Below are 14,262 nucleotides of genomic sequence, written 5' to 3'. Positions count from 1 at the left end.
CCCCCCCCCCCCCACGCCCCGCGCGTCTCCGCCGCCCGGGCCTGGCCCCTGCCACCCCGCCCCGCCCCGGCCGGCAGCTCCCCGCCCTGTCCCGCCGCGGCGCCCACCCCTTACCTGCACCCAACCGTGCCTGCGTCAGACGCCCACTGTCGGTGCCCTGGTGGGGCCCACGGCCAACCCTGACCCCAGGAGGCGCGAACCGGACGGCCGCGGGGCTCTCTGAGAGATCCGAGACCCGGCTCTGACCCCACGCGGCTCTGGGAGGGGGGCACAGGTCTGGGGGATGTGGAGCTTCGAGGTTCAGCTTACCCAGCGGCCGTGAGCGAAGGCAGGTATGTTCCTGCCACCCACCTGGGGGCTTCAGGCCTGTCACCCACTGTGATGGCAACAAGGACATTAACAATAATGATAGAGAACAACACACAACCCCCAGACCAAGCAGGGGTCTGCTGTCACCTGCAGTAGAGGAAGAGACGCCCGCACAGAGAAGGCAGGTAATTTATCCGAGATTTCCCAACCAGCAGTTGGCGCGTCCAGGACCGGAACCATGTGCTGTGGAGTCCAGCTTCCCTGGGGTTCTTTCCGCACACTTTCCCCCGCCCCTGCCTGGCCCTACGCTGCACCCTGGGCGCTCTGACCGCCACGCCTCCCCTGCCTGCACCCAGCACGTCTCTCTGACCCTTCCGCACACCGTCTCTGGCCTGTGACTGAGCCTCTGCCCCACTGTCACTTCGCTTGAATGGAGAAATCACCATTTTTCTATAAATTTTTTAAAATTTATTCGTTTATTTCTGAGTGAGAGAGAGAGAGAGAGCACGAGCGAGTGAGGGGTACAGAGACAGGGAGAGAGAATGCCGAGCCTGGAGTGGACTCGAGCTCACCCAACACAGGGCTCGAACTCATGAGCAGTGAGATCACAGCCTGAGCCGAAGGCAGATGCTCAGCCAACTGAGCCACCCAGGCGCCCTGAAAAATCACGGTCACGGTGGTGTTCCACAGCAGCCTCTTGGTCTCCTCTGGACTTCCGTCCATGCTGTTGCATCAGGAACCCTGACTAAAGCAACCTCTATACTCGAAGGAGTCCCCTCTTCCAGGAAGCCTTCCAGAAAAGATTGCAACTGCAGAGGGCTTGGAAACCAACATCCCAAGGCAGAGGAGAGCCGGGTGAGGGAGTGCCAGCAGCCAGGGTTTGGAGCTATCAAGGCCCACACTGCCCAGCCTTCCCAAGCAAGTGAGAAGGCAGGTTCCCCAATCCTGTCTCCAGACCAGGTAGGCACTTCGTGGGTGGGTGGAGGTGAGCCCAGCCCAACCCTGTCCCACGTGCGCCCTGAGGGAAGGCCTCAAGGGCAGACCTGAGTAGGCTTCCGGCACTTGGACTCAGGCCCCGCAGGTGGGGAGGGAGCACGGAGAGCTGGTTCCAGCCCGCCTGAGAAGGAGGGATTGGGCGGGGGGCTGGCACTGGGGTACAGACAGGCGTTCCGGACAAGATGGGCAGGCGGGCGGAGGGGTTCTCGGCTACTGCAAAGGCTGCCCTGGACTTCAGGAACGGGTCTGTGAGGAGACACAACCAGAGCATGAAAGCTCCGACAGGCGTGGAGGCCACCAAAGGCAGGTGTGTGGAAAGTTGGCCGTGAAGTCGGGGGAGGTCACAAACAAGGAAGTAGGCTGAATGCGCCGCAGTCAGTGCGGGTGTGAGGGCCAAGGTGGATGCTGGGAGGGGTTACAGGTCGATGAGCAGCCCCGGGTGGGGCGGCAGTCCAGGCAGGTGGGCGAGGAGGTGTGGCCCCCCAGTGGGTACTGGTAGGGCCCCAGAGAGCTGCTCTGGGGCTCGTCCCACGGCCCTGTGCAGGGACACGCTGCCCCCTGGCGGAGGCGTGGAACATGGTGGCCCCCACTAAAGAGTACCCAGCTCTCCTTCCCAGCCTCGCCACTTCCGCACCCCCAGGCCCACCTTTCGGGGCTCCCCAGGCAGGAGCCAGGGCTGCCTGAATGCCCAGCCCAGGCCGCTTCCTCCAGGAAGCCCTCCCACCGCCAAGCTCCCACTGCCCCTTCCTGGCAGCTGCCCTGAAACACCAAACCCGTTTAAATCGTCCCCTTTAAAACTGAGACTTAGGGCGATGGGCTAACCTCTCTGTGTCAGTCCCCCCATCTACCATCTGGTCACACAGAGTTGCGGGGTTTCTGTCTCTCACCTGCCTGGCGCAGGTGAACCCCCCAAAATATGTTGTTCTTCGTATTATCGTTCAAGCATGCCACAACGAGCCCTGGCCCTGTGCCAGGTTCTGTCAGGGGGTTAGAGATGTGGGGTTTTGCCAGGAGGATGAGGCCTCAGCCCTCACACACATGGCATCGTAACAGCAGGTGTAAGGACTGAGAAATGCGTCAGATGGTGGAAAGCGCTTGGCAGAGAATTGAAACCAGCTGATGTGCAGGCTTCTGCTTCTGCTCCAGATGAAGTAACAGGGACCAGATTCACATGCTCTTGCCCAAAACAGCAAAAAAAAAAAAAAAAAAAAAAAAAAAAAAAGACAGAAATAAATATATGTGAAAAATAGCACCCAAAACACAGAGCATCACACAGCAAAGGATAATGATCCTTGAGAGATGGGAAACAAGTGAGAAAGACTACAACCATCCCTGCTCCCCTGCTTGGAGAGGGTTTCCAGGGTTCAGTGTAGGCAGTGGGGACCCAGGCAGAGCCCCGAGGTCTCCCTCAGTTGAGGGGATGGAGTGGGGAGTCCCGGGAGGACAAGACGACCAGAGTTCACAGGGCAGAGTCCTGGAGAGGAAATAGCTGTGCAGAGAGGGAGAGATCCCCCAGAGATGTACAGAGGGTCAGCCTCCTGGCTTCAGCTGGCTGCAGGCCGGTACAAGGATTAGAAGGAAAAAACCCACCCAACTTAGAGGAAGAATCATCCAGAAGGAGGCAAGCCCATAGATGGTGGGAATAGTGTCTGTGTCTGACAGCCAGAGTTGGGAACCTCCTAATTTAAGGGGCATCAGTTAAAGTAGAAAGAAGGGTTTTGCTTCAGTAGCAGAGAAAAATCAACCTTAGACTACATATAGTTCTGGTCCTGCCCAACAAAGCTTAAAGACAAAACCCAAAAGGGTCACACAAGTTCCAAGTAACTTAACTGCATCCCAGAAACAAATACAAGGACATTTACAGAAATATAAAACTATCCAGCACCCGAAAAGGTAGAATACACACTGTTTGACATGCAACCAAAAATAATTAGGCATGAAAAGAGGCAAGAAATTATAACCCATAACGAGGGAGAAAATGTGACGAAGATGATAGAATTGGTAAGGCGAGAACATCCTTTACACTCACCGTGACCATATTCCACGTGTTCAAGATGCTGGAGGGAAGCCTGAATATGTTAAGTACAGATATGGATGATTTTTTTAAAGCCTCAAATTGAACTTCTGGAAATGAAAATTACAATGTCTGAGATAAAGAATACGTTGAATGGGATTAATAGAATATTGCACAAGAAAAAAATTGTGAGCTTGAAGTCATAGCAATAAAGACCATCCACATGAAACACCAAGAGAAAAGTGACTGAAAAGGAAAATGAACTAATTGTCAGGGAGCCACTGGGCAACTCCACAAAGGTGAGCTACCGGTGGAGTTGGAGTCTCAGAAGACAGGAGGGGAAACAGGAAAGAAAAGACATTTTAAGAAAATGGCCAGGTTTGTTTTTGTTTGTTTGTTTTTTTTACAAATGTAATGAAAAACATAAGCCCACAGTTCCCAAAGCTCAACAAAACTTAAACACAAGAAAGATGAAGAAAACTACATTAAAGCTGGTACATCATTCTCAAAATGCTAAAGAACAGTTAAAAAGAGACTAGCGTAAAAGTATCCAGGGGAGCCAAAACAATCTTGGAAAAGAAAACCAAAGCTGGAGGCATCACAATCCCGGACTTCAAGCTATACCACAAAGCTGTCATCATCAAGACAGCATGGTACTGGCACAAAAAAAGATTAATGGAACAGAAGAGAGAACCCAGAAATGGACCCACAAACGTATGGCCAAGTAATCTTTGACAAAGCAGGAAAGAACAGCCAACGGAATCAAGACAGTCTCTTCAGCAAGTGGGTGCTGGGAAAACTGGACAGCGACATGCAGAACAATGAACCTGGACCACTTTCTTACACCAGACACAAAAATAAACTCGAAATGGATGAGAGACCTAAATGTAAGACAGGAGGCCATCACAATCCTCGAGGAGAAAGCAGGCAACAACCTCTTCGACCTCAGTCACAGCAACTTCTTATTCAATACATCTCCAGAGGCAAGGGAAACAAAAGCAAAAATGAACTATTGGGACCTCCTCAAAATAAAAACCTTCTGCACAGAGAAGGAAACAATCAGCAAAACTAAAATGCAACTGACAGAATGGGAGAAGATATTTGCAAATGGCATATCAGATAAACGGTTAGGATCCAAAATCTACAAAGAACTTATCAAACCCAACACCCAAAAAACAAATAACCCAGTGAAGAAATGGGCAGAAGACACGAACACACTTCTCCAGAAGACATCCAGATGGCCAACAGACACATGAAAAGATGCTCAACATCACTCATCATCAGGGAAATACAAATCGAAACCACAATGAGATACCACCTCACACCTGTCAGAATGGCTCACATTCACAACTCAGGCAACAACAGATGTTGGGGAGGATGCAGAGAAAGAGGATCTCTTTTGCATTGTTGGTGGAAATGCAAGCTGGTGCAGCCACTCTGGAAAACAGTATGGAGGGTCCTCAAAAAACTAAAAATAGAACTACCCTACGACCCAGCAATTGCACTACTAGGCATTTACCCAAGGGATACAGGTGTGCCGTTTCGAAGGGACACAGGCACCCCCATGTTTATAGCAGCACTATCGACAATAGGCAAAGTATGGAAAGAGCCCAAATGTCCATCGATGGATGAATGGATAAAGAAGATGTGGTATGTATATATATATATATATATATGTATACATATATATGTATGTATACACAACGGAGTATTACTCAGCAATCAAAAAGAATGAAATCTTGCCGTTTGCAACTATGTGGATGGAACTGGAGGGTATTATGCTAGTGAAATTAGTCAGAGAAAGACAAAAACCATATGACTTCACTCACATGAGGACTTTAAGAGACAAAACAGACGAACACAAGGGAAGGGGAACAAAAATAAAAACAGGGAGGGGGACAAAACAGAAGAGACTCCTAAATATGGAGAACAAACTGAGGGTTACTGGAGGTGTTGTGGGTGGGGGATGGGCCAAACGGGTAAGGGGCATTAAGGAGGGCACTTGTTGGGATGAGCACTGGGTGTCATACATAGGGCATGAATTTCTGGAATCTACTCTTGAAAGCATTGTTGCACTACATGCTAACTTGGATGTAAATAAATAAATAAATAAATCAATCAATCTTATTTAAAAAAAGGTATCCAGGGGAAATTTTTTACATACAGGAGCAAAGAAAAGGGTGTTTTGTTGATGTCCTGTTGGGTGAACACAGCGCGTGCAGGAAGACAGTGGCGCAAGATCTTTACAATACTGAAAAAAAAACCTGCCAACCTTCATTCTTTACTGTCGATAATGTCATTTGGGAACAAAGATGCAATGAGGACTTTTTCAGACATAAGGAGCTGGAAGAATTACTTACCAGCAAATCTATACTAGAAGAACCGTTAAAGGACATCCTCTGAGCAGCAGGAAGGCGGCACCGGATGGAAACCTGAACACACACACGCACACCTGCACGCACATGCACACAGACACACACGCGCACGCACGTGCGCGCACGCACACACACACACACTATTAATAATAATAAAGAGCACCAGAGATGATAGCTTCATGAGTAATAATAAGAAATGTTCTTATTCTTATTTAAGTCTCTTTAAAAGACAATTAGCTATTTATTTTTTTTTGTAGGCTCCACATCCAATGTGGGGCTTGAACTCAAGACCCTGATATGAACAGTCACGTGCTCTACTGACTGAGCCAACCAGACACCGTGAGAATCAGCTGTTTAAAGCAAAAACAACAACAGTGTATTGTGGGGCTTGTATCATATGACAAAGTAAAATATACGACCACAAAAGCACAAAGTCTGGGAGGAAAAAGTGAAAATACAGTGTAACAGGGCTCCTTTACTACATAGAGATGGTACCATATCTTGCCAGGAGACATTGCCAAGTCAAAAACATGCGGTATAAATCCCAAAGCGGTCACTAAAATACTTGCACCTAATAAAGCAACAAAGGAGGGGCGCCTGGGTGGCTCAGTTGGTTAAGCGTGCAAGTTCGGCTTGGGTCATGATCTTGCGGTTCGTGGGTTTGGGCCTCGCAGCGGGCTCTGTGCTGACAGCTCAGAGCCTGGAGCCTGCTTTGGATTCTGTGTCTCCCTCTCTCTGCCCCTTCGCCGCTCATGCTCTGTCTCTGTCTTTCTCTCAAAAATAAACAAACATTAAAAAAAAATTTAAAGCAACAAAGGAGACAGATTGAATCAGGGTTTTTTTTTGTTTGTTTGTTTGTTTACTTTTGAGAGAGAGATTGTGACCTGAGCTGAAATCAGACACTTAAGCGACTGAGCTCCCCAGGCTCCCCGGAATGAGGTTTTGTTTTTTTTTTTTTTTTTTTTGTTTTTTTTTTTTAAGGCAGAAAGTAGGAAAAGTGGGGGAAACAATAGACAAGACAAATAAAAGATAAATAGCATGATGATAGATTAAACCCAACCACATCAATAATCACACTAAATGTAAATGGCCTAAACATCCCAATTAAAAAGCAGAGGTTGCCAGATTGGGTAAAATAGCAAGATTCAACTCGGTGCTACCTATGTAAACACACTTCACAGACACAAATAGGGGAAAGTAGAAGGATGGGGAAAGTTATCCTATGCTGATGCTCATCAAAAGAAAGAAAACCCACAGTGAGAGTATCACCAGGAATAAATAGGTTCATTTTGTGATAACAAACTGATAACATCATCAAAAGGACATAACAACCCTAAATGTGCATGAACCTAATGACAGATGATAAAAGTCCATGAAGCAAAAACTGATGGGGGAAGTGGGCAAATCCACAATTATACACAGAGTTCCACTCTCTTCTCCCAATATTAGATTCCACAAGTGGGCACAAAATAATTAGGGACATAGAAGACTTGAAAAACACTGCCACCTAACTTGGCCTAATTAATATTTATAGGAGAGTCTTTCATTTTCTGGGCCCAGGTCTCAACATATACAAAATAATTCAAGTCATTAAAAGAATGCTCTCTGACCACACTACAATTATATTAGAAATCGCTAACAGAAAGCTATCTGGAAAAATCTCAAATATTTGCAAACCAAATAATCTGCTTCTTAATTTCCCATGTATTGAAGAAAAAACAAAATGAAAATTAAAAATTATTTTAAACTATGGGGCACCTGGGTGGCTCAGTCAGTTGGGCAACCGACTCTTGATTTTGGCTCAGGTCATGATGCCAGGGTCATGGGATCAAGCCCCACATTGGGCTCCATGCTGAGCATGGATCCTGCATGGAATTCTCTTTTCCTCTGACCCTTCACCCAGCTTGTGCTCGCTCTCTTTCTCTCAAAATAAGTAAATAAACTTAAAAAGTTATTTTGAACAAAATGGAAATGAAAAGACAACATGTAAAAAAAAAACCTGTGGAATGCAGTTAAGGCAGTACTTAGAGAAATGTATACCACTACTCATGTATTTTAGAGAAGACATGATTCATTGACCTTAGCTTCCATCATGAGAACAGATGAAACCCAAAGTAGACAGAAAAAGAAATAATAAAGGTCACATTAGAAATCAATGAAATAGAAAAATAGAGAAAAATAGTGAAACCAAAAGCTGTTTCTTTAAGAAAATCAGTAAAATCAATAACTCTCTTACAGATGGATCTGGAGTTAAAGAGAAATGAAACAGGAATTGATATCAGGAATGAGAGAGGCTACACCACTATGGGTCTAACACATGTTAATATAAAAACAGGAAATATTATTAATAACTTCACACCAACAAATTTGACACATTAGATGAAATGGAAAAATTCACTGAATATTAAAAACTGCTAGAGCTCATTCTACAAGAGATAGGGAGCCTGAATATATCTATTAAATAATTTGAACTTATAGTTAAAAACCTTCCCACAAAGAAAACACCACACTCAGAGGACTTCACTGAGAAATTCTAGAAAACATTTAGGGAGAGGGGAGCCTTGCTGGCTCAGTCAGTGGAGCGTGTGACTCCTGATCTCAGGGTGGTGAGTTCGAGCCCCACATTGGGTGTAGAGATTCCTAAAAACAAACAAACAAACAAACAAAAAGAAAAACAAACAAACATTTGGGGAGGAAACAAAACCCATTTTACAAAAATGCTACCAGAAAAGGGAAGAGAAGGAAACACTTCCCAACTCATTCCATGAAACCAGCAAGTATGAAAAGGGATAACATATGGTGATCAGGTGGGGTTGAGCCCAGGGATGCAAATTAACATTTGAAAATCCGTTAGTGTAATTTACCATATTAACTGAAAGAAAAGCCATAAGATTATCCTGATAGATACAGAAAAAGCAATGGACAGAATCTAATACCTGTTCCCGATGGAAAAAAACTCTCAGCAAACTAACCCTGGAAAAGGCTTCTCCGGTCTGAAGAAACATTACTGTTGACATCACACTTAATTATTAAAGACTAACGCTAAAGCTCACTCTAAAATCGGAACAAGGCAGTGGGTTTGCTCTTTCCACTCTGCTATTCTACGTTGTACCTGGAGGTTCAAGACGGTACGGATTGGAAAGAAATAAGTAAAATGGCCTTGATTTGTAAATGACATGATCATCTATGTAGAAAATTCTACGTAATCTGCAAGAAAAAGGCCCCTAGAACTAATATTAGCGCACTTTCCGAGACGCAAGATCGACGTAGGCGCGCGCTGAACAGAGCTCCCCACACGGGTGACACGACCACTGTGGAAAAGAGTTTAGCAAGCGTTTTCAGAGGTAAGCACACATCACGTCTAGTCTTATGATCTGGTCATTCCACTCCCAGGTGTTCACCCGACAGAGAAGAAGGCGCGTGTCCGTACAAAGACCGGTGCACGGATGTGATAGCCCCAAACCGGAAACCACACAGATGTCCCACAAGTGAGTGGGCACCCGGACTGCCCCACACCCATAGGACGGGACCTAGTCAACAGTAGAACGAAGCAGGTGTCTCAAGGGAAAGAAACGCTAAAAGTAAAGAAAGAGTGCACATTGCATGATGGCATGTGTGTAACATTCTAGAACAGCCAGTGGCTCTGCAGGGACAGGGCAGGACCCGGGGACGGGGGAGGCGTGGGGACGTCTGGGGGTGATTGATGATGCTGTCTGGACTGTGGTCTTGGATGTAAATGTGCCGAAACGTATCCAATTGTACACTTTCAACAGTGCACATTATTGCTTCCGTTATGCTTCAGCAAAGGCGTTGTTTCAAAAGACAACCCAGGTTGACGTGCTGGAAGGACAGAGGAGAGCCCTCCACGGAGCGGTCGGGTCAGGACACGGCTGAGGGGACAGGCCTGCGGCACACGGACGCCGCATCAGTGTTTGTTGAGTGAGTACATGAATGCCCGACTCAGGGATGTAAATCGTGTTAGACGTCTTAACACACGCACAACCTCTTTGGTTACGCTTTCCCTCCTGTCACTGCTCTCTCAACTTGAGAACCTCACTGGAGCTTTCCCTCAACAGAGCACAGGGCTGGCCTCCTTCCTGCATCTGTTCTGGAACCACTGTTTGGCCAGACCGGGACCCACTCACTCCTTCCTCTTCGAGGGACACCGGGGGTGCTACCTGCGACTCTCAGCCACAGACAGCGTACGGGGGGCGGCCCCACGCACATCCCTCTGAGAGGTGAGCTCAGAGGAGCAGCCCCTGGCCTAAGCCTTGACCTGGGAGCCCCTTCCCGGGGTTGGCTGTCCCCACAGAAGGGTCACCGGGTGTGGGTGTGTGACACCAGTCCTGCTTCACGGCGGGCTCTCCCAGGACAGGGCGAGAACTCCTGGGGCTGACCAACACTCCTGCCGAGAGCCAGCCTCAGGCCCCGGCATGTGTGCACCCCTGGTCCCTGAGGGGATCCCCCGCCCCTGCCCCCGGCCTGGGCAGGCCAGGCCATCCTGAGCAGGGCCGACCGGTGGACAAGCCTCCCTGGTGGCGAAGCCCAGCTCACACTGTCATTGGCCCGGGGTGTTCCTTATCAGGCTTCTCTGTAGTTCTCCCCAAGGGTCGTGGTCTGGAGTGGGAGGCAGGAGCTGGGGACGGTGCTGGCATTCACGGCCCCCTCCCGCCTACCACACACGACGTCCCCCGGAGGGACGGCCATCGTGCCAGCCCGCCCGGGGCCCCTGTGTGGCCGGTGGGCGACGGGGCTCTGGCCACCTCTGACTGCTGAGTGGGGGTATCCACAGCCCAACTTGGCTCGGGCGGGGAGGGGCCGCTTGCAGAGGCCTTCTCCTCTGCCAACCCAGGTGGAGACCCTCGACCAGAAGGGTGTCGGGGAGACTTCTGGCCTGGTGTCAGGGTGCCTGGGCTGCGCTCCAGTGGGCATGGCAGAAGGTAACGTCTCAGTGCTGGGCCGGACAGTGGCACGCATGAACCCCGGCAGCCACACCCCGCACTCACCCAGCCTGGGAGGGGTGTGCATCCGTGCCGTCCCATCAGGCCAGGGGCCAGGTTCCATCCACACCCTCCCACTGCCCAAGCTGCCCCAGCGCCCTCTTTGGGCTGTGGGCGAGGGCACCAGGCTCAGGGTGGCCCTCCTCTGCAGCCGCGCCACCCCTCCTGCGGCCCTCAACGGGGCCCCCCCTCCCCTCCCCTCCCCTCCCCTCCCCCAGCAGGCCCACTGCCGGCCCCTCCCTGTGCTGGACTCCAAGTCATGCCTGGTTTGGTCTATGCACAAGCTGGGAGGAGTCCAAGGGCAAGGTTAGAGGCCTCGGGCCTGTGGGGCACCCCTCTCTTCCTCTCTCGCACCTGGAAGGGTAACACCCCTGCCTGGGGCTCCCTTGGGCTTTCTGCTTCCCGACCCGCCTCTGCAGCCGGTCCCTGCGTCGAAGCCGGAGTGCGCACGTCCTCCCTGCCGGGGCCCTGACCCACGGGGCCATCAGCACTGGCAGTGGCCCCAGGACACGGACCTTCTACACGGGCTCCTGGCACGAGGCGGCTCAGCTCTGAGGAGTTGGGGGTTGACCTTGTGGCTGGGAAGTGGCGTCACGGGCACTCAGGCTCCCCGGGCACAGCGCAGGTGGAAGCAGAAAGGGAAGAAGGGAAACTGAGCGGGGCCACGTGGGGCCGGGTCTCTGTGGCCACTGGGTGGCGCAAGGCTGGACTCGCGGAGGTCCCCGTTTGCTGAGGAGTAGCGTTTACAACTTGTAAACTGCTTGCAAACTGTCCCTCAGGAGGGACACCCGAGACTTGAGAAGGACACGGGGCCAAGGCCGCTCGGTCCTCTAGCCCAGGGCCATCAAGCCCTTGCCCGTCACATCCGTGCCCGGTCATCCCTCCGCCTCCAGAACCACGAGGAGGTGCGACCCTAACACGGCCCCCCACCCCCCCGGGGGCGAGGAAGCCCGGGTCTCCGCAGCTGCCCTGACAGGAGCCCGAGAAGCCTCATGGCAGCGAATCTCGATCGGCACACAGGTGCGTGACGGTACGGCCACGGGGACCGGGTGTGCAGAGCCGGCCCGAGCGCCTGGAGTGGAGGAGGCTGGCTGCCCACCGGCAACTACAGCGCCACCCGCCTCGGGACCTGCCGCTCGGGACCTGGGGTCCTGGCTGTGCCCGAGACAGGCCGGTGAGTCGGATCAAGTCCTGAGGGGCCCCGGACGGCCCATACGAGGGGGTCTCTGAAGTGGCGGAGGCGCAGGCGTCTTCTGCAAACAAGAAGCGACCGGTTACGTGCAGGGCGCCAAGAGACGAAGCAGACGGCAGCTTCCAAAGCACCTGCTCAGGGCATCTGCAGGCAGATGGTGTCTGGGTGGCCGTTCTCAGACACGACCAGTCACAGTGACGCTCCAGAGCCCTTGATGGAGGGGCAGGTCGGGTCCCCTAAAGGAAGAGCTCATAACGCAGTTGCTGGCACGTGTCCCCACGTGCATACGGGGCACTGTGACTGCTCTCAGACCTCTGGGGGTTACTGGATAACGGCCCTGAGATGATGCCAATACCATCACCTGAAAGCCATTACAGTGGTGGCGGGGGGGGGGGGCAGTAGAGGTGGCACTGGCCGAGTCCGTGAGCCCGAGGGCTCTGCAGACTCCGCCTTGAGGGCCTTCTGTAGTCCCTGGAAGTAGGGAGGGGGCGTTTCTATGTAACCAGTGGCCCGGCCATTGCGGAAGCCCCCAGGCCGGCCCCTCCCTGCCCAGCCCAGCCCAGCCCAGTTGTGCGGCACCCGCAGAGATCGGTTCCAGCGTCAGACCCTTGGGAGCTGCCGGGGGGCGGATCCCTTCTGTGTTCACACAGCTTGCCGGATGCTGCCGGGACAGGTGACCACCACGTATCCTGTGGCGAGGCCGATCGTAGCTGAGAGTACGGAGAAAACCACATGCGGTTCCGTCACCTGGTCCACGGCTAACCTGCATATGCTTTTTCTATCCTCAGCGAAGAAGAAAATCGGAACAGCCAGTTTTTGCACAACGCAGAGGCCAGCACGCTCCCACGGTGAACCTTGATGGCACCACCCCCGTCTTAGTCTGGCCCTTCAGGGATCTTGGTTTTCTCGAGGACACTGCCCGGCCAGCTGAACTTGGGCAAGTACCCTACATGCCCTGTTAAGACCCGTGGTGACCACAGGGTGGGAAAGGCCAGGAGCTTCCAGGAAAACCTTCGGGATCCGATGGTCTAGGAGATGCCGGCACGTCCTGTCTGAAGTAAGGTAATTCGCTGCACCCGACAGCACCTGCTTTGCGAGGCCCAGTGCTCGGTGACACTCTAGACTTGGGGTGCGGCGTGCACCAGCACACACACTCTTCTCTAGCCGCTTTCCTGGGCATCGGGCAGTGTCGGCAAGAGAAGTCCCTGCAGCTCATCCAGGCAGGACACAGGCCACTCGCCACTTGGGTGGATGGCCCGTCGGGCCCACATTGCCGGTGGCAGGTGCCCACAGGAGAAAGCCCTCCAGCCCAGACTCCTAGCGCCCTAGGGCAAGGCCACTTCCTCCTGATCAAAATCAGTTATGCACTCGAGGGGGCGCCTGGGGGGCTCAGCCGGTGGAGCGTCCGCCTTCGGCTCAGGTCATGATCTCGTGGTTTGTGAGTTCCAGCCCCGCGTCGGGCTCTGTGCTGACCGCTCGGGGCCTGGAGCCTGCCTCGGAGTCTGTGTCTCCCTCTCTCTCGGCCCCTCCCCAACTCACTCTGTCTCTCAAAAATAAACATTGAAAAAAATTAATTATCCACTTGAAAAGCGGCCCTGAGCTGGGGCCGAAGTCTGACCCCATCTCCCCAGTGGCCGTGTGACCCAAGTGCCCCCTGAGGACCAAGTGCATGCAGTGTTCCGTCCCGAAGGGAAAGTAGTAGGGACGGGCCCAGGAACAGCTGGAAGTCAGTGGTACAGACAGGAAGTGCCGGCCCCCCCTTGCTCTCAGCCCACCCGGGGCTTTACCGGGGAGGGGGGCGGGGGGGAGGTTCCTGCTGGCTGCTGGGATACGAGAACGTGCAGACACGGTTGTGGGCAAAGGCATACACGTACGGTGCCTCAGCGGGGCGAACCCAGCCCACGCACCTGGCCCGGCCCGGCTTCGCACAAGGTATCGTCCAGGGGGGCGGGCGGCCGGCCAGACTCCTGAAGCCCAAGACGGGAAACTTGAGGACGAGGTCCGGGGAGAAGCACGGAGGGAGGGTGTTGTGTCCCACGGACACACCTGCCTGGATCTGGGGGTGTCCCCGCACCTGGGACTCAGGCCTCCCTGCCACCCCAGTGCTATCCCCCCCGAGCCCAGGCAGAGAGACTGCGTGTGGGCCAGTCACGAGGACGCCCCACCTCTCGGGAAGCCCAAGCACAAATCCGCAAGGACCAAAGCTACCCGTCAGCGGGTCAGAGAACGGGGATGCGTCGGCAACCTGGTGGCAGCCTGACAACACGGAAGTTGCAGTCACGGTGGGGACACCACGACCGGCAGAAGGTACGGTGGTGCGGTCCTGACTGCCCCGGAGCCACAGCCACCTCCGAAGGAGGGACTCCTCGGACCTCC

The 14,262-nt window shown here is 52.6% G+C and overlaps 1 long non-coding RNA gene across 2 annotated transcripts; it reads left to right on the top strand.

Moving 5' to 3' along the window:
* The first annotated feature begins 341 nt into the window (after positions 1 to 341).
* Positions 342 to 13,817, top strand: LOC144616213 (uncharacterized). 2 transcript variants are annotated; one of them, XR_013555362.2, is made up of 4 exons: positions 342 to 1,269; positions 9,517 to 9,633; positions 9,771 to 9,932; positions 12,675 to 13,817. It is a non-coding gene; the product is annotated as an uncharacterized LOC144616213 (long non-coding RNA). The 2 variants fall into 2 exon arrangements; XR_013555361.2 differs by lacking the exon at positions 12,675 to 13,817 and having other exon boundaries at positions 9,771 to 11,175.
* The last annotated feature ends 445 nt before the right edge of the window (positions 13,818 to 14,262 follow it).

Source organism: Panthera onca, chromosome B1, assembly GCF_046562875.1.
Source record: "Panthera onca isolate mPanOnc1 chromosome B1, mPanOnc1 haplotype 2, whole genome shotgun sequence".
Taxonomy (NCBI): Eukaryota; Metazoa; Chordata; class Mammalia; order Carnivora; family Felidae; genus Panthera; species Panthera onca.
The sequence above is the reverse complement of the archived record's forward strand: the minus strand, read 5'-3'. Positions and strand labels throughout refer to the sequence as shown.